Here is a 27948-nt window from a genome sequence, read left to right as displayed (position 1 = left end):
GATAAGGCATCGAGAAACGAACGCCAAGTCAAGGCAGCTGCTGTAAGTTGTCCCTCGAATATAAGTTGGGGAGCCGTCATTTAAACACTGAAGATCATGGTCAGAAGCGAAGGACACAAGTTTCCGTCCCCTAATGTTCATTCTAACGCCTCCCCACATGGTGTGGTGAGCGTTGAAGTCACCCATGGCGATACAAGGGCCGGGTGTAACCGCGATCAGGTCACTCAGTCGTGCGGCGTCAAATCGACTTGATGGAGACATATACGCCCCGACAAGCGTAAATGTGAGATTACGCCTCTTCACTGTTAGACAAACGTACTGGTTGTCGTTATTAGGGGGAACTGGATGAAGCACATATGTAACATCACGCCGAATGTAGATGATGACTTTACTGTTCCCTCGGTGCGTCGGAGATGCAAACGCCTCGTAACCTGACAGTCGTAATATCTTCGGCACATTAGGCTCACAAATGATAAGGATGGGGAAATTGTTTACGTAAACATACTGCCGAATATCTGAAATTCGGGGCTGAAGTCCGCGGGCATTCCATTGAAACATAGAGGCTTGCCTCAGCTGCTTTTGAAATGTTAATGCTGGGGGAGCCATTGTTCCTGCTACTGTAACGCCGCTAGGACTGGCGTTAGCGCGTCTAGTACTGAGGTGTCCACTAAACCACAGAGTTGGTAAGGCGCCTTTCCTTTCCTCCAAATAAACGCAGTGTCAGAGCGCATCATTGAACGCCGGACTTAGCTTAAAGTGCTATTGAGGTGTCCAGTAAACCACAGAGTTGGTAAGGCGCTTTTCCTTTCCTCCAAATCAACGCAGTCTACAACGCTGTCTATGTCAGAGCGCATCAATGAACGCCACATTAGAGGTCAAGCTAAAGCTCAAACGTGGAGCCTCCGGGACGCCGCTGAAGGCTCAAATCCTAGCGCAGTATTGCTATCGCAATTAAACAGGGCCACAGCTCGGCTTGTCACAGTCGTTCTAGTGCATCCACCACGCCATGTCGGACGACGTGTACAAGGCGACGTTGCAACGATGTGCTGCAGATAAGAAACGGCGGCGCGCTGAAGAAACGGATGAAGAACGGGAACAGCGGTTAGCCAAACGCCGTGAGTATTACGCAGCGAGGCGAATGCGGTCAACATCCCTTGATTTGGAGGCATCTACGAGTTCGCCGACAACTATCATGGAGGCTCACAATGCTGACGATACTGTGGACTTGGAAACAACCATTAGTACGATGACAGGTGTCACGGATGTTCTAAATGCTTAAGAGACAGTGTCGATATGTTCGGTGAATAGTGAGGAACGCTACAACCTGAACAAGAGAAAACGACGCGTTCAGGAGAAAACGACGCGCTGAAGAAACGCCCGAGCAGAGAGAGGAACGCCTTTGGAAGCAAAGAGTGAAGGATGCTGCTAGAAAAGCAAAGTATAACAAGACAAGGAGAAAGCGTACACCTGAAGAAACTCCTGAAGATAAAGCGCAACGTTTGAAGAAAAGACGGGAGAAATCACTTGCCAAGGCTGATGTGGTTCAACCAGAAGGGGACATTCTGCTTCAGTGAGGTGAAGAATATTCCAGACGAGTCAAGGAGTTCGGCTCAGCAACACGTGAATTTCATAGAGGTTTCACGAACAGTCCGTTTGGCTATGTGTGTTCTGTGTGCAAACGATTATGGCATAAGGACAAACTTACTCCGGTAAGCGAACTCATGTTCTCTACTTTGGAAAAGGCTTATCCGGAATGGGACGAGCATAAGCTAGCGAGTGCAGTGGTGTGTAACACGTGTAAAGGCAGTCTTAGAGAAGAAAGGATCCCACTATTCAGTGTGTCGAATGGTTATAAATATCCGCCCATGCCAGAAGGGTTACCGCAATTGAACCCAGTAGCCGAGCGATTACTGTCTCCACGCATACCATTTGTGCAGATCCGTAGACTCATGAATTGGAGAAATGGTCAGTGCGGCATCAGAGGGCCAATAGTCAATGTGCCGGTAAATACTGATTAAATGTTAAAGCTACTACCGAGAGATGCCGACGACCAACAACTAATCTTTGTGAACATTAAGAGACGCCTTTTTGCGAAAACCATCCACCTAGCAGATGAAGTATCACGTGAACAGTTACTGCCATGAGTAGAGGTACTGCAAGACTCCATATTGTATAGGCACTATGACGTCAAGATTGACACAGTCAAGCTAAACAGGATGATTGATGCAATCTAAGACAATGAGTTTGAGTTGGAGGAATGTGGGGATGTAGATGTAAGTGATCCCATGACAGAAGCACTTGCATTAACATTAGATCAGCATACCATGGTCTTTGATGAGGACTTCACTCTGACGATTGCCCCCGGAGAAGGCAAGAAGCCGATTAGAATCCTCTACGATACACATGCCGATGAACTGTCGTTCCCACAAATATATCTTGGGCTTGCAAGGTACACCAAACAAGAAGAAAGACCTACGGTCTTTACCATGGCTACATCTGAGAGTAGAAGTGATAGGAGGGGCGCCTTACCTATGCATGTCTTGTACAAGGCAATGAAGGTAATCCGACATCGTGTGTGCGATAATCTGAACGTCATGTTCCGCAATATGGGAGACATTGGTGTACTAACCAGGGCAGATGTTGAAAATCCAGACAAAGTCGTCAATTCAATCTAGAGAGATATGGGATTCATGAAAGGTGTACCCAATATTATACAATACTGGCACACGCAGAAAGCAGAGCTATTTGCGATGATAAGACAGTTAGGGAAACCTACGGCCTTCCTGACACTCCCTGCATCAGAAATTCAATGGAGACCTTCAGTCGAGTCGAAACGGGCAACCTGCATTCGATGGTCGTCTTATGTCTAGAGAAACCGTATATGCTCATACGGAATATAGACATTGCAGATGGATTAGTCAACGGCATGGTGGGGACATTGAAGCATATCGAATATGATGCTCGGGAGGAACCATGCAGAGTTTGGTTGTGCTGCCCGCCTGGAGTTGGTCTCATAGCTAAGGCGAAACTTGCTCAGCGAGGGTATGGCCACCATATCAACCAGTGGATACCCATACATTTAGTGTCTGTGCCATTCCAATGGAAGAGAAAGTTGGTTAAGCACATGTCGGTTAAGCGCACTCAATTCCCTTTGATACCTTCCAGTGCCATGACCATTCACAAATTGCAAGGAGGAGGAGCCTTTGATGCTGTCGTCTATGAATACGCATCAAGCCACCCACAGATACTTGTCTACGTAGCTTTGAGTAGAGCTGCGAGTTTGGACGGGTTGTATCTTACTAAAAAGCAGGCGTGTCACCAGTTCACACACATTGGAGCCAACCCAGATAAGTCACTGCGTGCGGAGTTTGAACGTTTAGAGAAACACAACCTGGACACTGCCTATAACCGATGTGAACAACTTGTGTCGAACAGTGAGGTTACGGTTGTCACATTGAATATAAGATGACTTGCTGCTCATATACAGGATATATCCATGGACACTCTTTTAAGGTCTGCCCATGTCTTAGTCTTTACTGAAACCGGGTGCTCAGAGACAAACATTCCTCCTGCACCGGGCTTTAACTTTGTCGGTACAGCCAGGCGAGACGGCCAAACTAGGAATGCTAGAGTAGCCATATACGTACGCCAACCTGCTGTACCGACAGAACAACGAGAATCATTGTGTGTACAACTAAATGCTTTAAACTTATGTCACGTGCTGCGCATGGGCTCTGAGGAACAAAGAAGACGTGCGGCGGCTGGAAGAAGAAGAGAAAGTCAAGTATCCTGCCGCCTGCGCACCAGGCTCTTCTCGACCTGCCTTGTAAATAGTATTTGTAAATAGAACCCCCAACAGTGTGGTGGAGGTGCTGGGTCGATCACCACGGACCCCTCTCGCAACCGCTACAGCCGAAGAATCGCCGGATTGCCACCGTTGCCCGTGCAAATGCCCAAGGAAGCCGACGCACGTCCGACCGGCGCAGCAACGCCCGCTTGGCAGCACTACCGTGAGCCGCGGACGTTTTCCGGGAAAGCTGGCGAAGACGTGAATGATTAGCTCACCAATTACAAGCGGGTGAGCAAATACAACGGCTGGGATGCCACTCTTCAGCTCGCCAATGTCGTCTTCTTTCTCGATGGCACCGCGCTAACTTGGTTCGAAAACCATGAGGCATCAATAACGAGTTGGGACCGCTTCATGGAAGAGCTCCGCAGCTGCTTCGGGGATACCATTGCCAAACGAAAATGCGCTGAGCAGTCTTTGCTTCAGAGAGCGCAAGTGCCTGGAGAGACCTGCACGACTTACATAGAAGAGGTCTTGAAGCTGTGCAAAGTCGTTAATCCCAGTATGTCCGACGAAGATCGCGTTGGTAATCTCCTCAAGGGCATTGCAGAGGACTGTCAATCATTCCAACGAACCTGCAGTATCGCCATGTGGTTTAAAACTTGCTGGCTTTGAAGAACGTTTTTCTGTACCAGTTGCCGCGATCACTGACAACGTGTCTCGTCCAACTAGACGCCGCGATCTGAGCGACTCTCAATTCCTAGCCATGGTCAACAAATCCCTACCCACTAGCGACAGCCAGGTACTAGTGGCTGTTCTTATGAAGCATGCGGACGTGTTTGACTTCGGTCGCGACCAACCACCGCCGATTCCAGCTTCCCGTACCCATCACATGATCAATACTGGATCTGCACAGCCGATTCGACAGAAGCCATACCGCGTCTCGCCTTCCGAACGTCAGATAATCGATGAACAAGTCCGTGACATGTTGCACCGCGGCATATTCAGGAGTCTTCAAGCCCGTGGGCTGCTCCAGTGATCCTTGTCAAAAAAAAAGATGGCACTTGGCGATTTTGTGTCGACTACCGCCGGCTTAACACTGTCACAAAGAAGGATGTTTACCCGCTCCCGCGCGTTGATGATGCCATTGACTGCCTCCACTCAGCCTCCTACTTTTCCTCGGTGGATCTACGGTCCGGGTACTGGCAGATCACGATGCACCCGCAAGACAAAGAGAAGACAGCATTCGTGACACCTGACGGGTATGAATTTAATGTTATGCCTTTCGGCCTTTGCAACGCTCCTGCCACTTTTGAACAATTTATGGATACGCTTTTACGTGGCCTGAAGTGGCAAGTTTGCATGTGTTATCTGGACGATGTTGTTATTTTTGGTAGGACCTTCGCCGAACATAACAGCCGCTTAGCCATTGTCCTAGACTGCATAGAGAGAGCGGGCCTCGTGCTGAACTCGAAGAAGTGTCGCTTCGGTGAACGCCAAATTACTGTGCTTGGTCATCTCGTTGACAAGGATGGCGTCAGACCCGACCCGCAGAAGGTTGAAGCTGTAAGCAGTGTCAAAGAACCCAAATCAGTGAAAGAGCTCAGGAGTTTCCTAGGACTTTGCTCATATTTTCGGCGTTTCGTTCCCAAGTTTTCTGATTTAGCCTACCCGCTTACAAGTCTCCTGCAGAAAGACACCCCTTTCCACTGGACTCCCGAATGCGACTCCGCGTTTCGGCAGCTCAAGTTTCTCCTCACCTCGCGGCCCATTATGCCCGACAGCACCGACTGAACTCCACACTGACGCCAGCTGCATTGGCGTGGGTGCTGTGCTTATCCAACGCCATGAGGGCAATCAACACGTTGTCGCTTATGCAAGTCGCACCCTCAGCAAGTCGGAACGCAACTACACTGTAACAGAGCAAGAGTGTCTCGCCGTTGTTTTCGGCGTACAACGGTTTCGTACGCGACCCCTGCGGTCGGTTGGCCCGCTGGGCGTTACGCCTCCAAGAGTTTAACTTCAAAGTGTCTTACAAAAGTGGCCGCCAACACGCCGACGCAGATTGCCTCTCGCGGCTGCCGCTCACGGTTACTACTTCCGATGATGAAAACTTCGACGACTATCTCGCTGCCGTTTCCGAAGAGTTTCCAGATCTTGGCACTTTCCAGACGGAACAACGCAAGGATCAGCACTTGGCGCCGCTTTTTGCCGAAGCCCGTGACCCGACATCCGCAAGCCCTTTCTGCATTCGCGGCGGTTTACTCTATAGAACGAATTACTCGCCTGGAGGTGCGCGCTTTCTCCTCGTCGTTCCGGCTACTCTGTACTCCTCTGTTCTGCAGGCAATGCACGATGACGTCACGGCTGGGCACTTGGGGTTTGCCAGGACCCTTAACCGCATCAAAGAACGTTTTTACTGGCCACAAATGCGTCACATGGTTCAGCGCTACGTGGCCACCTGCGTGCAGTGTCAGCGGTTCAAGCTTCCCACGACTTCTTCGCCTGGACGCCTGCATCCTGTGCCACCTCCAAGCACGCCATATGAACAAGTTGGACTCGATCTGCTCGGCCCGTTTCCCCGCTCGTCCAACGGTAACCGCTGGATTATAGTGTGCGTTGATCACCTCACCCGTTACTGTGAGACCGCCGCCCTACCTTGCGCCACCGCTGCTGAGGTCTCGCTCTTCCTTCTTCGTGCTGTCATCCTCCGGCATGGACCTCCTCGAGTTATCAGTGACCGCGGTCGCCAGTTTACGGCAGACGTTGTGGAAGAGCTTCTGCGTCTTAGTTCATGCCATTTTCGCCACTCGACGCCGTACCACCCCCAGACTAATGGACTGGTTGAACGTACCAATCGGACACTGACGACCATGCTGGCCATGTATGTCGATTCCCGCCATAAGAACTGGGACGACGTGCTTCCCTTCATTAAATACGCCTATAAGACGTCGAGGCATGAAATAACTGGTAACAGCCCATTCTTCCTTCTTTATGCCCGTCCGCCTCGAAGCTCCCTCGACAGCATCTTACCTTTCTCTCTCGACACCGAGCCTTCTATTGCCAACACTCTATGTCGCGCTGAAGAAGCCCGTCGGATTGCCCGGATACGCACCATGGCATCACAGCATCGCTCTAAGCAGCGTAATGACCGCCGGCGCAAGGATGTCTCCTACCTGCCCGGTGACGTTGCATGGTTGTGAACGCCCCTACGCAAGCGTGGTTTATCAGAAAAGCTGCTATCCCACTACACAGGCCCGTTCATCGTTGTTGCTCGCCTCAATGACCTCAACTATGTCATCTCTCCCCAATCAACGCAAGGACGCCGCTCAAGGACAACCCAGGTCGTGCATGTCGCACGGCTGGAGCCATTCCACTCTCGGTGCCCCGATTGATTGACTGGCCCAGAGGGCTTCGTCTGCGAACGGGGAGATGTCACGTGCTGCGCATGGGCTCTGAGGAACAAAGAAGACGTGCGGCGGCTGGAAGAAGAAGAGAAAGTCCAGTATCCTGCCGCCAGCGCACCAGGCTCTTCTCGACCTGCCTTGTAAATAGTATTTGTAAATAGAACCTGTAACACTTAGTTGTCGCCGGTGTTTATATCTCACCCCTAACAGGAGACGACGTTCCAGTCAGCATCCTCGCCAACGGCCTGCCGAAACGAACCGACAAACGAATGCTTGTCTGCACCGGTGACTTTAACAATGACCCTAGAAGAGACTCTCAGTTCATCGAGGCCCTCGACCTGAACTACCACCTACAGTTGTGTCCGTTACAGCCGAAGTCTACCAGTAAATGGGGAAGCAGTCTGGATCTAGTCATGTATAGACATTCTGTTGAATATACAATAAGCAATGTACAAACTAAAAGCCACTTCTTCACCGACCACCAAAGCGTCTTCATTGGGTTGAATACAGTGAAAACAGAGTAAAACAATGTGTCCAGAGTGAATCAATTGTATAGTCTAAAAAGTGATGCCATGTAAAACAAATAGCCGAAACCTTAGCTAAATATAAGCTTTACTGAAAAGCACCATCAAGGCCCAACCACCAGCCAAACCAAGGCATAGCCAAGCAAGTATTGCTTTCGCAATTTCCTGTCTTAACCAAGCTAAGCCTCTGTCAATTTTTTACTTTTTAGAAGGTCAATGTTGAAGTCGCCAATTATGCAAATACGACCCTGTGCAAAGTTAGTCTCGCTCAGCTTTTCAATCAAATAGGCAATATTTTGCTTCGGAGGACGATAAATAGCAACCATAGCAATTTCAAAAAGTACCTTGCGAATGCAGACAGCTATTGATTCCGCAGTGGTGAAAGACGTAGAAGTAGTCGTCGAAACCCTGTTGTCCTTAACAAAAATTGCATATACCGCCCCCTAGCCCAGAGTCACGAGTAAAGAAAAAGTTAGTGTCTTCCAAAATCAAAAACTGCTGCGAATGGTTATGTGAAATGTTAATCTCTGTCAAAACGAAAGCATCAATGGAAACATTTATCAGCCGTGTAAAAGACCGTGGTCATCGCCGATGGTGCTGTTTAAAAAAAATTCAGGGGGCACTTTGACGATCAGAAAGCGAAATCCTTTCCACGCCACTCTGCTGGTACTCTCTAGGCTTGCATTTAAGCTTGCCAGCGCAATCACGCGCCTCCGGAAAATCGGGAGAGCTCTTGGGAGTCATCCGCCTCATCCGACTGCTCCAACCCCTCTGGCGAGAGAGCTGTGCGCGCCACCTTAGCCCATGAGCAGTAAGCCACCAAAGAGACGACAACCGTAAGCACACACGTGGCGGGTATGGGGCCACTTGGTTTAGCTAGTCATGACTACCTAGTGGACCCATGACTAACGAGTCACGATTGGTTAATAACTAGTGCTGACTAATTAGTTGATGACTGATTAATGACTAATTAGTCATCACTGGTTCATGACTGGTTAATAACAAGTTAGCCATGAGTTGTGATTAGTAATGTCTAGTTATGACTCACTTGAGATGTAACGGACGGACGGACAGAGTCATGGCCGCGAGTATGAGCCATTAGAGGCTTGCGCCATGAGTGCCACGCTCTCCTTATGCGATGATTACAGGAAACTGGGTGGCATCACACAAAGGAACGCACAGCCCCCGTCAAAATTACACAGCCCAAGAGGTTCGTATCTAAGCTGTTAAGCGGGGCTCCTTAGCACATCTAGCAGTCCAAAGCGTGGGAGGACTGAGAACGCGAATCCATTCCTCTTTTGGATAAATTACGGTAGCTGAGGATGCATAACGAGACATGCTGCAGGCCTCAGAAGGAAACCCCTTGTGCTGCATACTTTTCACGGGGGCTGTATATTCACTGCCCTCTATACCGACAACTTACTGGACCGGCTTCTAAACAGCAACTTTTTTTCCATTATCGATCTAAAAAGCAGTTACTGGCAGATGGAGGGCGGCGAGCGAGGCCGCGAGAAGGGAACATTAAACTCTGCCTTAAGGGTACGATGCTACACTGTGATTGTCGTGTTAAGCCGGGGGGCGTAGCCTAACGCGCGCCTGAGCGCTGTCCGAGGAAGCAGTCCATACACCGTGTACCCAGGCGATGAAAGAAGCCCACTTCATTATCGCACTCAGCTTTTATACACTCGCGTCACATGACCACGAGATCCACTATCGCAGTCGCAGCTGACGATGCCTGCTGACGTCACGGAAGCATGAACAAATGATCCCAGCTCAGTGTTCAGTTCTCATATCAGCAGCAGGTCATTCTACACTTTATATTCATAGATCCGTGGGAGCCCTCATACCCCTCCTGGCATAGTGGTGCAGCAATTAAACGATGCGTCACTGTCCTGCGAGGACAGGTTCTACGAGAGGTGGACCTTGAGCTGCCCAGGTTGCTTTTCCCAAACGACAAATCATTAATGTAACGGCCGCCGGTCATGGTGGGCAAGTTTGCTCACTATCCGGTGGGCAGGTCGTGGTGAAGTCGCAAGGTAACGTGACGTAGAGGGTACACCAGTCTCATAGGTTGCTCTTTGGGCACCACTTGCCAGTCATGCTCGTGATTTCTCGCTCACAACGCCGACGCCCTATTTTCTAGGAAACGGGGCATTTAATGCTATTGTTTTAAAACTCCCTTTTTAAAACCCGATGGCTCGTATGAATTGAAGCTGTTGCCTTCCGGGCTGTGTTCAGCGCCTGCAGCATTCCACCGTATGATGGGCAGCATACTTGCTGGCATGAAATGGCAAACCAGTTCGGTTTGTTTGGAAGGCGGCGTCGTATTTTCAGAAGCATCTGACCAAAATCTTAAAATGCTGCGAATAGTACTGGATGCTCTCCGCGCAGCAGATTTATTTCATGTGATTACCGCTGCCGGCGTCCGACCCATTCCTAACAAAACAACCGCTGTCATCGACTTTTACATTCCTACCACGAAGAAAGCAGTCCGGTGTTGTTTTGGGCTTTGTACTTACAGTCCCCGTTTTATTACTGATAATTTGTAGTTTGCCGAAACTCAAGCGTCTGGCATGTCATGGCGTCCCATTCGTTTGGCCTACCAAGCAGAAAGAGGCATTCACCGAGCTACGCCAACGTCTGCATGACCGCTCAGTTCTTGCACAATTTGCTGAAATTTCCACCCCGCCTCTACGGGTGCAAATTGAAGCTTTAGACTGACCATTATTCTTTGTGTTGACTGGCTAGTCTCCGAGCCCCATAAGGACGTGTTGCACGGTGGAGTCATGAATTGTACGGTAGAGTCATGCACGGTGGATGCATGAATTTCATTACTCCACCGTTTATAAATCTGGACAGAAACATGAAGATCCTGACACACTGTCGCGCGCAACTGTGGATTTCGCCCGTGACAATATGATCAACGACAGCCAATATCTAGGCATTATCAGTACCTTTGGCTTAAAAACCCGGCAATTGCGCTGATTCAGACTTCAAACATGCGGTCGACCGTCTGGAGAGCCTTGATTCTACCGTACCCCAACTGTTCGTTAAGAACCTGTCATTCTGTAAGCATGACAGAATACTCTACAAGAAAAGTGACGGCAACAGTGACCGAGCCTATTTTCTGGTCATCCGTGCAGATCTCCGCGACGAAATCCTTCTTCCTTGCCATAGTGAGCCCACCTGCATTGCTTGGGCTTTGCATGCAATCTATCAAGAGTGCCCCAGGCGTGCTGGTAGCCCAAACTTGATCCCACCATCCATCGATACCTTAGATATTTGCACGAGTTCAAGAGACGTAAGGCACCACCATTTCAAGCCAGCCGGTTTCCATAAGCTTATTCAACCACCACTGGTACCATTTGACCAAATCAGTATGGACTTTGTCGGCTCTTTTCCGCTGCCGTCAGCCGGCAATAAGTGGATTATCGTGGCCACCGACTTTCTGGCATGTTACCCTGAACGTCCATTGAGGTGGCGCAGTTCTTCAAGAACCAGATTGTTGTATGGCATACGGCACCTTCACGTGTGACCACTGATCATGACAAGGCATTTAAGGCGCGGCTTCTTAACGAAGTTTTCCAGCTAAGCCAACTAAGAAGTTTTTCAATGAAACAAAGACTAGAAGCACTCTAATGGTCTTACCGAGTGCCTAAACAAAACAATAGTCGACATGCTCCCCGTGTGCGTAGAAGTGCACCATAAAAATTAGGACGAGATTTAGCCTTATATAACAATCGCATAAAATACGCCCGCCCAAGGCACAATACCATTGACTCGTTTTCGCCTAGTCTACGGACGCAGTATGCAGAGCATGCTCGAAGCCATGCTGCCAGATATGACTAACCGCCAGGTACTTACAGCTGACGGTAAAGAATTGGCTAAGCTGATCAAGCTCACCAACTCGACCGTTCTGACATATGAGACAGCAAAAAACAGATGCAAGCCGTTATAATAGTTGGCACTGCTACTTTGGCAGGCATCGCGGAGAGCAAGTCTGAGTTGGACACATGTCCGCCACCCAAGCTTCTCACAAAAGCTTCTCAACTGTTACATTTGGTACTTATGTTGTTCTAGATGATACTGCACCAAGTTCGAGTCGTCAGCGTGCATTCAAATAAGTGCGTCTACTTTGCCTTAACCCGTGTATCACCTGCAGAAGCCCGTATTTCACACATTTCTTTCTGAGGAAGGCAGCAGACAATGTCCCTGCTAATGTTACTGCACATCGCTTCAGTGAAAAATGTCGCTATTCGCGTAAATACGTTTCCTATATCAAGAAAATTGACTTCACACCGTCGGAGAAAGCTCCCGAATCTCATGCGCCGTCTTGCTCAATGGCATTTAGCAAACGTCCTTCAGTCATCCCTGCAGCTGGACTGGGCTCCAAGACTACGCCTAGGGCCTCCGGTGACGCGCTGCCGGAGGTAGTTTCGATGGCGTCGCTCGTCAAGACGGCCTCTGCTGCACCTATTTCGACAACTGAGTCTGAGTCTTCTAGTTTCTGCTCCCGGTCCATCAGCGGCCCCGCACATCCCGCCTTCTCCAAATGCTCCTCAGCCCGCGAGCGATCTACCCTCTGGGCGGAACTCAGCAATGGCTACTCAGCCTGCACTTATGGATGAGGCTTCAACCGTGCTGCATTAGGATAGAGCTCTTAAGTGGATCTGTCTTCAGTACCTGTATCCATGCCACAAGTTTCCCGTGGTTCTCAAAAGCGTCCATCAGGCGATAATAGTTTGCTGTTGACAAAGCACTGTGCAATTGCATCCCCACTCCTGCCTTGGCCACCAAAAGGCAGCTGGCAGTATTAAATAATAAATAAACACTGCACAGGATTCGTCTTCGGCCAAAAGCAGCTCATGAGGCAAGCGTTCCTGCCTAGCGAATGTTAACCAGGTTTGCCGACCTCGGTACCGATATTGTAGAAAGTGGCTATAAAAGCTCTGGCAACCAAAAACCTCACAGACATTCCGAACAGCATTCTTCAGCTGAGCCAGGACGTGTGTCTTGGGACCAATTGTTTTCATGGCTTCACGGCTACAACGAAATCTAATACCATCGCTGTGTGGCTCCAGACCTTGGCTGCTGTCGAGCGTCTGCTAGCGCTGAAGTGTGTATCGGTTATAAGCGCGATCTCGGTGAAGGTTCACGTGTGCCTAGTAGAAGGATCTGAGCTACAACGCTGTGTTGTTTACACCGTCAACGTTGCCGAAGACCAGACCGCTCTCCAGCGTGAGCTATACGGTCTTTTCCACCGCGGTATCCAAGCGCAGTATATTGGAAAGGGGCGCTCTTGCATAGTTACACTTCAAGGCCTACCAACTCCTCTAGGACGCCTTTACTACTATAGCTGTATTCTGCGGTCTCTCTCATACAAACCGAGCGTTCTTTGCTGCTACAGGTGTTTCAGACTTGCCCTGATGCGCCGAACATGCCCTTCTACAACGCAAGATGAGGCCAAGCCACAAGGCCCACCGCCTTACCCCTGTGGACTTTTCAAGACAGACAACTAAGAGGGCATCTCTCCAGCTTGTCCCAACAAAACACAAGGCAACTGAAAAGGCTCAGCGTGGGATCCACAAGCACTGCCTCCGCATCAAAATAGAGCCTCGATGCACAGAGGTTTGCAGCTCTCCACTGGGATGACGACTGGCCGGTAGCTTTTTGAGCCCAATCCACTTGCAGCCCCTTTCCAACAGTCTTACAGTGGTAATATGCGCAAGGCCGTCGCCTTCAGGCTACACACACAAGCACAGCATGCTAGAGCCCCTGCATGAGGACATGGTAAAGTTGACGAATAAACTGCACGCGTTCTAGCAGAAGTCTCTAACATATGAAAACACCGTGAACTGCTTGCAGGTCGTAGACCAACAGCGGAATTCCACTCCACGCACCATCGACTATGTCCAGCCCTCATGCGTCGTTCGCTGATTCTACCAGGTATTCTCCAACTCTGCTGGATAATCATTACAACATCCCTCTTTCGATTTGTAGTAAACCAGTTATCTCATCTGACATCACTTATTATACAAGGCTTCAATGCCTAATCGAAAATGGCGAGCACTGGTTGTTGTGATGTGCTCCAGTGAAGCTGCAGAGGCCTCTCCACAAAGCTGGGATAGCTAAATTTTGAATTCTCGTGAACAAGCTCCAGGTGTGGACCCCGCTACTGCAAGAGACGAATGCCTTGCGATCCGTTTCGGGCTTTAACGGATACCATCTCCTTCAATTAACGACCGTCGCGTGCACACTGCTGCTCCTCCGGGAAAGGTGGCGGTATATGTTGATATGCGCTCTCAAGTTCGCCTCTTTCTAGAAAACTGGTGCACCTCATATCAGGAAGTATTTGCACTGGTCGTGAAGTTAGCCAAGGGAGCTGTTGTGGTCATGTAATTGTGGGAGCTGTTGTGGTCATGGCGCTCTCGCCAATTGCTCAAGTTGTAACCGACATTCTTCCTTCGTGCTGAATTAAATAAAAGTTAACTGCCATTTACTATCTGCAAATTAACGGCCTCGCTGATCGCCTCAACCATATGCTTGCCATGCACGTCTCCTCTGACCACCGCGAGAAGGACACAGCTCTCCCAACCGTGGCATTTACATACAATGCCTCCCGCCGCCCGCGGCATTGCTGGCTTCTCCCCGTTTTACCTCTTGTACGGCAGCGAGCATTAATTGCCTCTTGACACAGTGCTTCGTGCATCTGGTCCTCCTCCTCTTCAATATACCCGCGAAGCCATTGCTCGTGCCGACCATGCCCGTCATCCTGCACACTAGCGCATGCAAGCTTCTTAAGCTTCTCAGCAAGACCACTAAAACAGCCGCCACCGCGTCGCTTCCTGGGCGCCCTCTTGGCGCGTCGGGCTCTGAGAAACGCTTCTGTCCCGCTACTTTAGAACGAATCGTGCGCTGCGCCAAGTCACGACCGTCACCTACAGAATCACACCTGCCTTCCCTGAGTCAACTTTCTGTCCCGCACAGCCGGATTTCGTGCATGCCTCGAACCTCAAGCCTTCTCAACGGTCCTGCTCTGCCAGTCTGTAATCAGCACCGCGATGGTGCTTCTGCACCCGGCGAGCGTGCTACGAACCCAACGAACGGCAACGACGTGGAAGAAGTTGAGTACGCTTCGCGCGTGCTCGGTGGCCTAGTCCATCGCGGCGGCCTGTGCCTTGTGTTCCTTGTGTTGTGTGGCTCCAAGTGTTCCGACCGCCTTCTGTATTGTAAGAATATATACCCGGTGTTTCCCGGACGAACAAGTCACGCGTAACTAGTCAAAGAAGTCAAATAGTGTCGATGCACAGCGCCAAGGTTACTCTCCTTTTAGAAATTCTTAAAGCCGATATGGTTGTTAGTAAGAACCGGCTACAAATTTATAATTGCAACTACTTCCCCACCTATGATAGGTATTTTTTAAAAATTAAACAAGACACCTCTTTCTAGTGTCCGTCAACACTGGTAATACTATAGGCTGAAGAAGCCATATATTTACCCCAAAAAGTTAATTTTGAGAATTTTTGTCTTCCCTGAAACACCAAGTATATACAGCGCGTCGCATCTAACTTTATCTAGGGTTTAAAAATATTACGTTGCTCTCTAAGACGACGCCACCAAATTCATGTGGCTTGCTTGTGTATGGAGTAATTCACACTATTTTTTATCATGCTTAATTCCATAATCAGTCGAGGTAAATGAAACAACTTCTAAAGAGATGAAGACAGGTGAAAAATTCCAATGAGGAAGTTGTAGAACGGCCCGCAATACATCCGACTAAACAGCTTCTAACTTTCCATATATTACGTACTAGGTGTTTTCCACTAACTGCTGATGGCCGCGAAATAGAAAAAGTACTATGTTACATGTCCGCTTGCCCGCCCCGATTGCGCGCCTGCGCCGGTTGTCTGCGCTGGCATAGCGCGGCAGCGGGACCCAGCTGTCTTCAGCTGCATCGGTGACAATGACGTTGAGAACTGGCTGGCGTCCTACGATGCGGTAAGCACACATAACGCTGGGACGACACATTGCAGCTGAATAATGTCATCTTCGACCTCGCTGACGTCACCAAACTCTGGTTCCGCAACCACGAAGCGGACATCACTACCTGGTCGGCTTTCAAGACCACTTTCACCGCGGAATTTGGCCATCCTGGTGTGCGCAAGCTCCGTGCTGAACAGCGCTTGCGAGTGAGGGCGCAGCAGCCGCGAGAGACGTTCACCATCTACGTGGAAGACGTGGTGGACCTGTGCAAGAGCGTCAACTCTCAAAAATGTCTGAGGCCGATAAGATCAGGCACACTATGAAAGGTAGCGACGAAAACGCGCTTCAAATGCTTCTTGCTACACAGCCGGACACTTGCCTCCGTCATCAGTTCGTGCCAGAGCTACGAGGAGCTCCGCAGGCAACGCGTCGTCACTCTTCTAGATATACGACAAGCCAAGGTACGGTCCGCTGATGCCGTCGCAGGAGAGCCGCAGTTCATGCAGGAGGTAAAACGGTTAATCCGTGAAGAGATTACGTGTCAACTCGCGCTCGTGCATGGGGCTCCAGCGGTGCACTAGCATTTCATCCAGCCTTTCAGCACACCATCCAGGCAGAGGTCTCGGATGCCCTGCAGATCGCAGATGCCGTGCCGCCGGTCCCTCAGCAGGCAGTGGTTGCGCCGCTTACATATGCCAGCGTCCTGTCCCGACAGGCTCCTCATCCCTCGGGCAATTTCTCCGATGCCTCTGTAGCTCTCCGGCCTGTGGCACCACGACGTGTTCTGTCGTCTCAGGCTCACGCGCCAGCATCGTTGCCACATTTACGCGCCGGCGACTCTTCCCCACGGTCGCCCATGGCGCACTCGCTGTGGTAAAGGCTGGCCGTTAAGGCGTCGTGGCAGATCTTGAAAGTCGGCGACACGGTGCCGAGTTTGTGGCGAAGACCACTCATACGAGAGCTGAGACTGAGGTAATCCCACCTGTTACCTTTGCAACCATGACCACTCAGCAGATGATTTCAGTTGCCACAAATGTTCTCACGAGCAAACTTTGATAGACATCATCCAAGAGAAGCGGTGCTTCCGAGAGGATGCAAACACTGCTTGTCCAGAAACTCCATTCGTACGCCATTTGCACTCCCTCTTCTGTTGCTTATATCGAACACGCCCTCTAATCATCACTTGTATAGCAACAGTGAAAAAGGCGCGATCAATTGTGGTTAAATGGATATTTAACAGCTTTTCCAAGGCGGTGTCTCAGCTTGTCAGGCGGTAAGTTGGTTATTCGCTTACCAGCTGCAAATGCAAAAACGCCTACTCATCTACAAACTTCTGCTCGCCATTCTAAATCTGGCCAATTCTCTCCTCGTTGATGTGCTGTGTTCAAAGCTGACTATCGCGTCTATGTTTGTAGTACAGGTGTATAAATGGTGTGCCCTACGCACAAGTATCTAGCCTCTTCATCACGCTCAAAAATAGGCATTTCCAGATATCAAGAACAAACCACCACCTCAACAGCAAACTGCCTCCTGCAAGCTTTCTATTGCAGTGGAGCAGCTGCTCCGTGGTACCGTCCCTTCTGAATTGTGCCTACCTTTTCGGGTCTCACTGATTAGACCTCTTCCTTAAAGGAGCAGTGAGGCAGCGACTACCAATGTTAGGAAAAGCGACATACCGATATGCACTGTATTGTCGATTATCGTCCGACGAAAATTATTGGCCTAGCGCATGTAGCATCACGGAAATCAGCGATTAAAAACTACTTTCGCGTTTTCCATCTCAACTCATACACTGGAGCAAGAAAGAAAAGAATGGCGGTTACATGCCGGCAACGCATCGCTTTCAGCGCTTTCAGTGTATTATCACCCTTTGCAACGATCCCTTGCTCTCTAACGTTGACTACCAACATCTCATGAACCCATCGAAGGTTCGTGCATGTAAATCCCGCATGTGGCAGTGTGAGGTAGCGATGACTCTCATGCGGTGCAGAATCCCCCGCTTAAAGGGCCGCGGACCACCCCTCTGGTCGAAAATACTCTATTCCACTCTGGTAGCGAGCCTCCTCTCCTTCCGTTCCCTCCTCGAGATTTTTATCTCGCTCGCCTCGTCGAGTAGGCTCCGCAAGGCAAATTCACCCTTCCTCCTCCGATCTAAGCCGGAGGTGCGCTGTCTGGTGGAGTGCGTCACATGACTACGTCTTGACCCCACCTTGAATAGAATTCTTTTCTTGGTTTTTGCTTGCTACCCAGTCAATTTGAGGGGTGGGGGAGACCGGCGTGTCTCCCAAAGCCCTCTCTATTTTATTGCGAATGCAATACTACTCGCACTTTCAAGCCTTCGCGTGACCCGGCCGCAGTTACGTTCGACCTTTATCGTAGTGAATATGGACGACCAACTCGCTCCTTCAGATAACCCCGCTGCAGTTACGCCGCGCCGCGCACCTGTCACGCAACTGCCGCTGTGGCGTCATACCAGCTGTAGATTTTGGGCGACCAACTCGCTCCGTTGTTGTGTTGCGTGGGGCGTTCCTGCGCGCGCGCGTTCATGAGCGCGCGTTCATGCGAAGGAGCAGGCAAGTTGACCCTGTAACGTTATAGCGCCCAGCGACGCTATAAAGAGCAGGCTCTGAGATCGGCGTTATCAGCCCGCGATAGAGGAAAATAAAAATGGACAGCGCGTGCTCGGAGCGCACGCCCCGGCACAGCCTGTTCGGAACTAGAAGCGTGCCACGCTGGTCACCTTGCTCTGGTGCTCCACTGCGACCTCGAAAATCTTCAACAGTGGTTACTCCGGCCTAAGACATGACCGACCCCAGCAACCTATCGCCCTCAGGCGACCTTCCGCCTGACGCTACCTTGCGCCCACGGGACGTCGCAGCTCTCCAGCTCCGCCTACAAACATTCTGGCCCAAGTGTCCTCGGATCTGGTTCGCCCAAGTGGAAGCCATCTGCACAACGTCACCTCGGAGGCATCTCGGTTTCGTCATTTACTTTCCAACCTGCCTCCTGAGATAGCTTAAGAGGTAGCGGACATCATCGCTGGACCCTTGGGCGATGCCCCGTACCAGCGACTAAAGCAGGGCCTTCTCGACCGCACCACGGCGTCCGAGAGTGCGCGCCTACAGCAACTGCTCACCTACGAAGAGCTTGCAGACCACCGCCCCTCCCAGCTACTCAACAGCATACGGCAGCTCCTGGGCAAAAGCAACCCAGACTCGAATGGCGCACTGTTGAGGCAGCTCTTCCTGCAACGCTTGCCGCAGTCCACCCGCCTCGTCTTGGCTGCTGCGAGTGACTTGACCCTTGACCGCCTCGCCCAGCTCGCTGATTGAGTCCACGACGCGACTTCTACTCCCGTCGCCGCCCTCTCTTCTCCACTGGAGACCTCCGTCATTTCATGGTTAGAGAACCGGATCGATCAGCTGGCCGCTTGTATCGATGTCCTTCGGACGTCCTCTCATGCCCCGCATGGTTTATCCTCAACACCTCGCCGCCGTTCATCTTCGCCGAGTGGTCCGCACTCGTCCAGTCCTCGCAGTCCGCGTCTCTGCTGGTATCACCGAACTTTCCAGCACCACGCTCGCCACTGCACTCCACCATGCAAATGGTCGGGAAATGCGCAGCGAGATCACTGACGGCGGCGTGTGACGGCTGCCCCGGCATTGCTACCACGGATTGCAGCCGCCAGTTCGAATGCGCCCTTTTCACTTCGATCAGCCGGCTACTCGGCACTAAACACTCCCGCACCACATCCTACCGTCCCTGTGCCAACGGCATGGTCGAGCGGCTCCATCGCCAGCTCAAGGCTGCCCTGACTGCGCGCCTGGATCGCGAGCACTGGGTAGACCACCTCCCTATGGTGCTCCTAGGCCTACGTGCCGTCCTGCGTCGTGACCTTGGCTGTTCGGCGGCCGAACTCGTCTTCGGTACCTCTCTACGGCTTCCCGGAGTCTTGTTCGTACCTTTGGCTCCCTCGTCCCAACCCCTGCAATACCTTCAACGCTTACAGGACTGTCTCCAGCATCTGCGCCCAATGCCGCCTCGCTCATCTGCCTATCAAGTCTTTGTGCACCAAGACCTTGCTTCCTCGACGCATGTTTTTCTCAGGCGAGACGCTGTAAAGACGCCTCTTACCCCCTCATACGACGGCCCTTACCGCGTTCTCAGCAGGACGACAAAGTCAGCGACAATCCTGCTCGATGGTAGTGAAGAGGTCGTCTCTCTCGATCGACTCAAGCCCGCGTACCTCGAGACACGTCCCCAGGAGCTCCCCTCAGATGTTGCCGGCTCACATGCAGACCTGCTTTCGGCCGTGGCTACTCCATCTCTGCCAAGTCGGCGCGTACATTTTGCCGTTCCGTCTAGACGGGGGGCCCTATAGCTCCCGGCGACGCTATAACGCACCGGCTCTGAGATCGGCGTTACCAGCCCGAGATAGAGGAAAATAAAGATGGACAGCGCGTGCTCGGAGCACACGCCCGGCACTGGCTGTTCGGAACTAGAAGCCTGCCACGCTGGTCATCTTGTTCTGGTGCTCCGCTGCGACCCCGCAAATCTTCAACAACGTCATACCAGCTGCAGATTATGGGCAACCAACACACTCCGTTGTTGTGTTGCGTAGGCGTTCATGCGCGCGTTCATGCGAAGGAGCAGGCAAGTTGCGCGCACTTTCATGAGCGCGCGTTCCCGCGAAGCAGCAGGCAAGTTTCCAGGGGCGAAGCGGCGTTTATATATTGATATATTGATACATGTATTCGAAGAGACAGAAGTAGTGCATGCACTAGAAGAGGAAGAAGTTAGTTGGCTCTAGCGCGCGCTCTCGAACCACTGAGGGACCGCCTCAGGTTTCGTTGCACGCTATAGTTTAGTGGAGCAGTGCTGGGTACGCTTCCCGACCTGCACACTCCGTACAGCGTCACTACGGACCTCACACCGGTTCACCAGCGACCAAGCCGCCGTCTCCGTGGAGAGTCGCCTGAATTTGGGCCCCTTCCCTCGCCAACAAGGACGACGCAGCCTCGACCGCCGAGTCCAAATGACATGGCCACTAACACCAGGACCCTGCCGCCGATCCAGCCTCTACCGTCGAGTCCAACTGCCATGGCCGCTGACACCAGGCCCCTGGCGCCGATCGTTTGCCACCCACCGCGAACACCGCTATCTTTTCACAGTGACGTGTTCGAAGACGCTGAGGACTCGGTGGAGACCTTCGAGCAGGTCGCACGGTACAACGGCTGGTGCGACGAGCGCAAGCTCAATAACGTCTACTTTGCCCTGGAAGACTGCTCGGACGTGGTTTGAAAACCACGAGGCTACCCTTCCCACCTGGGAGACGTTCTGCCGGAGTCTCCTGGCTACGATCCCCAACGCTGACCGCCGGGAGAAGGCTGAAGCTGCCCTGCACTCCCGAAATCAGCGAACGAACGAAAGCGTGCGCATGCACACCGAACACATGGCCCGTCTTTTCAAGCGCGCCGACCCCAACATGACAGAGGAGAAGAAGCTGCGCCATCTCATGCGTGGGGTTAAGCAGGAGCTGTTCGCAGGCCTCGTGCGCAGCCCACCCCGCACGGTGGCGGAATTTCTAACCGAGGCGACCACGATGGAGACGACGCTGCAACAACGGGCCCGCCAGTACAACCGGGACATCAACTGCATGGTGTCCGGAGGCTTTTCATCGGCGGCAGTGCAGACACCTTGCGCGAACTAATTCGCTCAGTTGTTCGGGAGGAACTTCAACGGATCCATCTGCCCCTGGTTGCACCTGCGCCGCTGGCAGCGCTGACTGTAGCCGTCAGGGACGAGGTGCGACAGGCTGCGCAGGCACCTCCTGTCCCCGAAGCGCTATCCCGGTTCGATGACAGACCCACGTACGCATCCGTTGTACGTCGCACGACAGGCTACGGTCCCATTACCCAAACGCCTGGCGTGAGCAACATCGGCACATGTCACGCAAGCGTGCCTGGCTACGGTATGGCCCCGACGACCACCGTGAGTAATATCACCGCATATTCCGCAACCGCATCTGCTACAGCAGGGCCACGCCCTCGCAAGTCGGATTTGTGGCGTACACCGGACCGCAGGCCTCTCTGCTACCACTGTGGGGAGCCCGGTTACCTCTACCGAGCATGTCCGTACCGCCAAGTGGGCCTTCGCGGTTTCCATCCCGACGCACCCTGCCCTGAGAACGGCGAACGACCGCATGAGATTGCGCAGCATCTATGGCCACGCCAGAACCCTGCCTACTCTGGAAGGCGCGAGAGCTAACTTCTTCCTCTTCTAGTGCATGCACTATTTCTGTCTCATCGAATGCATGTATCACTTGGAGTCTGTATATGTTGTGAGGTGCAAGCCACTCGCCGCCTGGAACAGCCAAACTCATAAGTGGCCTGGCAACCCTGACTGGCTCCGTGCGTTCCCTCTCGGAGTGCCGAGGCGGGGAGAGAGCCTTCAGCCGCGAGCGGAGACGCCGCCGTCTGTATTTCAAGCCCTTTGTTTGTAACTGTTCGACGGTAGAATGAATGCATCCGTGCTCACATATGGCGCAGTCGACGTCCCGAACCTCGGTGTAGCCCGCCCATTCGAAGCCGCAAGCCACTTCACCGAAAGCCAGAGTCAACGTGTGTCGAGCACCAGCAGCCAAAGCCCAACGCCCGTCGCACCGCCGCCGCCGCCGCCGCCATGCCGCTCATAAACTGGGAGGAAGCCACCGCCTCGGACCTCGCTGGTTTTACAGTGGACTTCTTGCGAGATGAACTATCGCAACGCAATTTGGACAATACTGGTTCCAAGGACGAACTTATTTCTCGCATCCTTGCTGACACTGCCGCAAAACGAGTCCTGCTACCGGAAACAACTGGATCAGTCACCGAGACGCAGCCCGCTCCAACTCAAGGTGACCAGTTTTTCCAGCCTATGCCAGTGTTCAGCGCCGACCCCGTACAGAATATGCAGATTTTGACCGCCTACCTTCAAAATCAACTAGCTTTGTCACTGTCACAAGCCTCTACGAGAGCAGTGCACGTAACAACTTTGCCGGACTTGTCATCAACGCTTCCGACGTTCAGTGGCGACGGAGGGTTATCCGTAACCCGATGGATAGACGATCTCGAGCGCACCCAACAGCTTGCCTCTTGGGAACCCGCTACCCTGCTAGCCATCGCCCTCTCAAAACTTCGTGGCCCAGCCGCTGACTGGAAGGAAATCACTGGCCACCAGCTAAAAACTTGGTCAGAGTGGAAGGAAGCGCTTATAGCGCAGTTCGGCGAGCGACTGTCGCTTATACAGTGGCAGGAACTTGTCGGTGCGCGTGAGCAAAGCCCCGGTGAGAGCCTGGTTACCTATGCTCTCGCCAAGTTCAAGATAACTGGAAGGTGCCCACTTTCATTGACTGACAAAGAGCGCATCGAATATTTAATTCAGGGCATCCGTGATGAGCAAGTGGCTACAGCGATCGTCATTCAACGCCCGAAGACTGTCCAGGATTTCGTCAGCATCGCTTCAGAAGTTGATCGTGCCATGGACCACTCCCGCATGACTAGACTGTCAAAGCCATCCGCGCCAATTTCAAGTCGACAGCCGCATCCTATCACCTCCAGTGCCACAGCTACGACCGAGAGCACTGCAGACATCCGCCAGCCTTCGCGACCTATAAATAGCACCTACCAGCAACCAAACCGTGGAAGGCTGCCGCCCTCAAGAATATCCAACCTGCCACCTGCTAACCAAGAACATCGGTACGAGGCAATCTCTTCCAAGTATGGTGCACCTGCCTACAGACGAGGGCAAGACCTAAGCGAAGCAGTATGTTATAGCTGCAAGAAAAAGGGCCATCTGGCTAGCAACTGCACTGAGAAAGGACAGCCCTCCCGAGACAAGACGCAAACAATCCCTAAAACGCCAACAGCTTGTGCTGGCCGCACTGAGGACCCTTTGCTTGGATCCATGCTCAGGTGTGCGGTTATCACTGCTCACGTCAAGGGCCTTGGAGAGATCAATGCCTTCCCAGACAGTGGTTCCAACGTCACTATCCTCGCTGCTAGCCTAGCTGAAAACCTCAGCATAGAGCCGTGGACAAAGCCACCCCTTCTCGTCGTAGGAGGAGCCTCCGTCGCGCCTCAGGGATCTGTCTTCTTGCAAATCAGCGTAGGCCCCCTCTCTGCAATTGTGGAAGCAGCAGTCCTTCAGAGAAATGCCCTTCCCCTTATTCTGGGAGAGGACTGGTTTTATGCTGCTCAAGCGGAACTTCATTTCAGACCACCACACCTTCCTGTTATCTGCCAGCCCTCTACAAACACTGTCGTGCTGTGCAAGGAGGAACTGTTACCGCGGATGTCCAATGCAGTGATACTTAAAACATCAACTTTGTCTCGCTTTGACCCACCGCATACCACCAGCGAACCCCTACAAGTGGATTTTGAACCAGACGAACACGAGCCCGTGTGGAGCAAGCTCAACAAGGCAGCCCAGTCTCAAACTCAGCCAGCAGACTACAAGAGCCCAGCCCAGCCAGCCTCATGCAGCGTATTTCCTTCTGAGCCATGTTCATCCACGCCCAACAGTTTCCCTGATCTCATCATCGGGACCCAACTCAAGCCCGAAGAACAGCAAGCAGTGAAGCAAATAGTGCACCGCCACTCACGTCTCTTCGATACCAGTCCTGATGACATTGGCCTTTATGAAGGCATCGAGCACGAGATCAACTTACTGCCGGATGCAAAGCCTTATGGACGGCAACCATACCGCTACACAGCCAGTGATCGGAAGTTCCTCGAAACCCAAACAGCATCTCTTCTTCAAAATGACATCATCCGTCCTTCATCTGGACCTTGGGGATTTCCTGCCATTGTCGTGACGCAGAAAGACAAAAAGAGGCTATGTGTTAACTACATACCTCTTAACAGGATGACCATAAATGTGCTCCAACCACTGCCTCGCGCCGACGACATTTTTGACGACCTTGCAGGAAGTTCTCTCTTTGCAATCCTTGACCTCTGCTGCGCTTATTGGCAGATTAAAGTAAAAGATGAAGACCAAGAAAAAACCACCTTCATCACGCACCAGGGAACTTTCAAGTGGACAAGAATGCCATTTGGGTTGAAAAATGCACCAGCTACCTTCCAGAAAGCGATGCACCAAATATTTTTTCGACTCAAAGCCCGACAGTCAAGATGTGGTGTACGCACATATCTTGACGACATCATCGTGTTCGGTGATAACTTTGCAGAGTTTCTCGATCTTCTAGACGAGACCCTCACTCTCCTTCTACAAGCCGGCTTCAAAGTTTCTTTGAACAAATGCAAGTTTGCTATCCCCAGTGTGAAGTTTCTGGGATTTATGATCTCGGAACAAGGGAAACAGCCAGACCCATCAAAGATTGCCGCAATCATGTGCATGCCCACGCCACGCTCGTCAAAGCACCTGTTATCTTGGCTTCAGACAGCTAACTTTTACAGGCGCTTCATCTCGAATTTCTCGAAAGTTGCCGCACCTCTGCAAGCTGCCATCCGAAAGGCTGACTTCGAGTGGACAGTTGAGTGTCAACAAGCCTTTGAAGCCCTTCGCTCCGCACTTACAACAGCACCTATACTGGGACACTTCCACAATGAGGCACCTACAACAGTCACCACAGACGCATCAGCAACAGCCCTCGGAGCGATACTCACGCAGCGCCAAGACGACAAGGATGTGGTGATTGAATACGCAAGTAGGTCACTCACTGAGCCTGAAAGGAAACTTCACAGCAACGTTTGGGAGGCTTTGGCAGTACACTGGGCCATTACTGAGAAGTTTCGACACTATTTGCTGGGCCGCCGGTTTCATTTATTGACCGACAATTGGTCAGTAGCCTGCCTGACAACTAACTTCAAGCCTTCACGGCGCTTCACTAGAATGCTGCTCGACCTGTCCGAGTTTGACTTTTCGGTCGAACACAGAGCAGGACGCCAGAACTGCGTGGCCGACATGCTATCGCGGTACTCCTGTGCTACGGTCCCCCACACAGCTACTCTTGCTGCCATGCAGGCAGATGATGAAACTTGCAAGGCCATTCGTGTCAGGCTTACTTCAGGCGAAGACACCCAGGACACTTTGTCGTTATTGATGACATTCTGTGCAAGGTTGTGTCCCCGGAGCTACAAACCATTGTCGTTCCCGCCAAGATGCAGCAGCAGGTTCTCGAGCTCGTACACGATGCCAGTGGTCACATGGACGCCTCACGTACGTTGGCGAAACTGCAGGAGCGTTATTGGTGGCCGCGCATGGCAGCCACAACACGGGACTATGTTCAGGCTTGCCAATTATGTCAAGTGTACAACCGCCCTACCACACGGTCAGTTGGTCCCATGTGTTTTATGCCGACAACAGAACTTCCATTCAGTGCAATAGCCTTAGATCATATCACAATGACCCCAGCAGAGGACAAATATATACTTAATGTCATTGACTTTTCAACGAGATATATTGTTCCAGCTGCTGTGCCTACAACCTCTGCAAAAGACGCCTTGAAACATCTCCACTCAGTGTTTTACAGGTTCGGTGCTCCTGACGATTGTTTGTGTGACCATGCCAAGTCATTTGACTCACACCTGTTCAAGAACTTCATGCATATGCATGGTGTGAACATACACTTCTCAGTAGCTTACAGAGCAGCTAGCAACGGACTGGTGGAACGTGCCAATGCCACACTTGTGACCGTCCTCCGAAAACTGTGCAACAATGATCAGGCACTGTGGGTCTCCAAACTCGATGAAGCAGCTTTCGCTGTCAATGTAACCCGCCACATAAGTACAGGATTTTCGCCATTCGAGCTTCTGTTTGGATTTTTGCCGAAACTCCCATATCAGAAAGTCCGCACAACGCAAGCCGCCGACATTCGTGACAGACTTATGAACTTGCCAGACCTTCGCAGCGAGGCTGCGAGTAACTCCCAGGAAGCTCAAAGGAACCGCAAGATAATCTACGACCGCACCCACCGCAGCGCCTCATTTGACGTCGGAGACTTTGTCTGGGTGCGAAGACAAGAGCCAGTACTTGGCGGAACTGAAAAGCTCGCGCCAAAGTTCAAGGGACTCTACCAGGTGACACGGAAAAGGACGCCCGTCACCTACGACGTTCGGCGCATAACGAACTCCGCCACATCCTCACCAGATGCGCGTACAGTGCACATAAGTCAAATGAAACTGTACCACCCTCCGTACTTTGACCCAGTGCTAGTGGAGCCCACATGCGAAGCCGTGCAACCTATCCCGAGTCCTGATGAAGACAATGCCGAGCAAATGCCACCTATGACCAATGAGCCGGATCAGCCAACTGGTTCAGCGAGTCAGCGACCTCAGCGTCACCGTGCACCACCCAGGCAACTGCTTGACTACGACTTTGCCAAAGTAGGCTAATGTTCCTGTCCAAGAGGACTTGGACTTGCAGGCGGGGTGGGATGTGAGGTGCAAGCCACTCGCCGCCTGGAACAGCCAAACTCATAAGTGGCCTGGCAACCCTGACTGGCTCCGTGCGTTCCCTCTCGGAGTGCCGAGGCGGGGAGAGAGCCTTCAGCCGCGAGCGGAGACGCCGCCGTCTGTATTTCAAGCCCTTTGTTTGTAACTGTTCGACGGTAGAATAAATGCATCCGTGCTCACAATGTATATGCTGGCGTTTCACTGTCCCAGTCGAGATTCTTCCCTATGCCGTCGACCGCTAAAGCGAAGGAGAGAGCTGATCGCCAATGTGAAGCCCGGAAGAGAAAAAGAGCTACAGAAAGCGCTGAAGAAAGGTTGGTTGGTTTATGGTTGGTTTATGGGGTTTAACGTCCCAAAGCGACTAAGGCTATGAGAGACGCCGTAGTGGAGGGCTCCGGAAATTTCGACCACCTGGGGTTCTTTAACGTGCACTGACATCGCACAGTACACGGGCCTCAAGAATTTCTCCTCCAAAGAAATTCAGCCGCCGCGGCCGGGATCGAACCCGCGTCTTTCGGGCCAGCAGCCGAGCACCATAGCCACTGAGCCACCGCGGAAAGGGAAGAACGGCTTGCAAAGCGACGGGTGCAAGATGCTGCTCGACGAATGCGTTCTACCTCTCGGGAATCTGATGTCAGTATAAGTTTGCTTAACGCTAGTCAAGATTCAAGTTTGACTAGTGCTGACCGTGGGAATGCAACCAAGTGGTTTCAACGTGCTTAGGAAACACCAGAAAACGAGAGAAGTGTCTTGAAAAAGAACGTGTGCATTGGAGGAAGAAGAATGAAACTCGC

General features: G+C 51.8%; 1 long non-coding RNA gene and 1 pseudogene across 3 annotated transcripts in view; one reads left to right on the top strand and one right to left on the bottom strand.

The window, feature by feature from the left end:
• LOC149343594 (uncharacterized) overlaps positions 1 to 27948 on the bottom strand; it is a 239145-nt gene that overhangs the window by 166609 nt on the left and 44588 nt on the right. The gene's annotated exons all lie outside the window — the stretch shown is intronic.
• LOC149343595 (uncharacterized) lies at positions 1007 to 16024 on the top strand (annotated as a pseudogene).

This window comes from Amblyomma mixtum, chromosome 5 (genome assembly GCF_055824585.1).
Source record: "Amblyomma mixtum isolate Tamu chromosome 5, ASM5582458v1, whole genome shotgun sequence".
Classification (NCBI taxonomy): Eukaryota; Metazoa; Arthropoda; class Arachnida; order Ixodida; family Ixodidae; genus Amblyomma; species Amblyomma mixtum.
The sequence above is the reverse complement of the archived record's forward strand: the minus strand, read 5'-3'. Positions and strand labels throughout refer to the sequence as shown.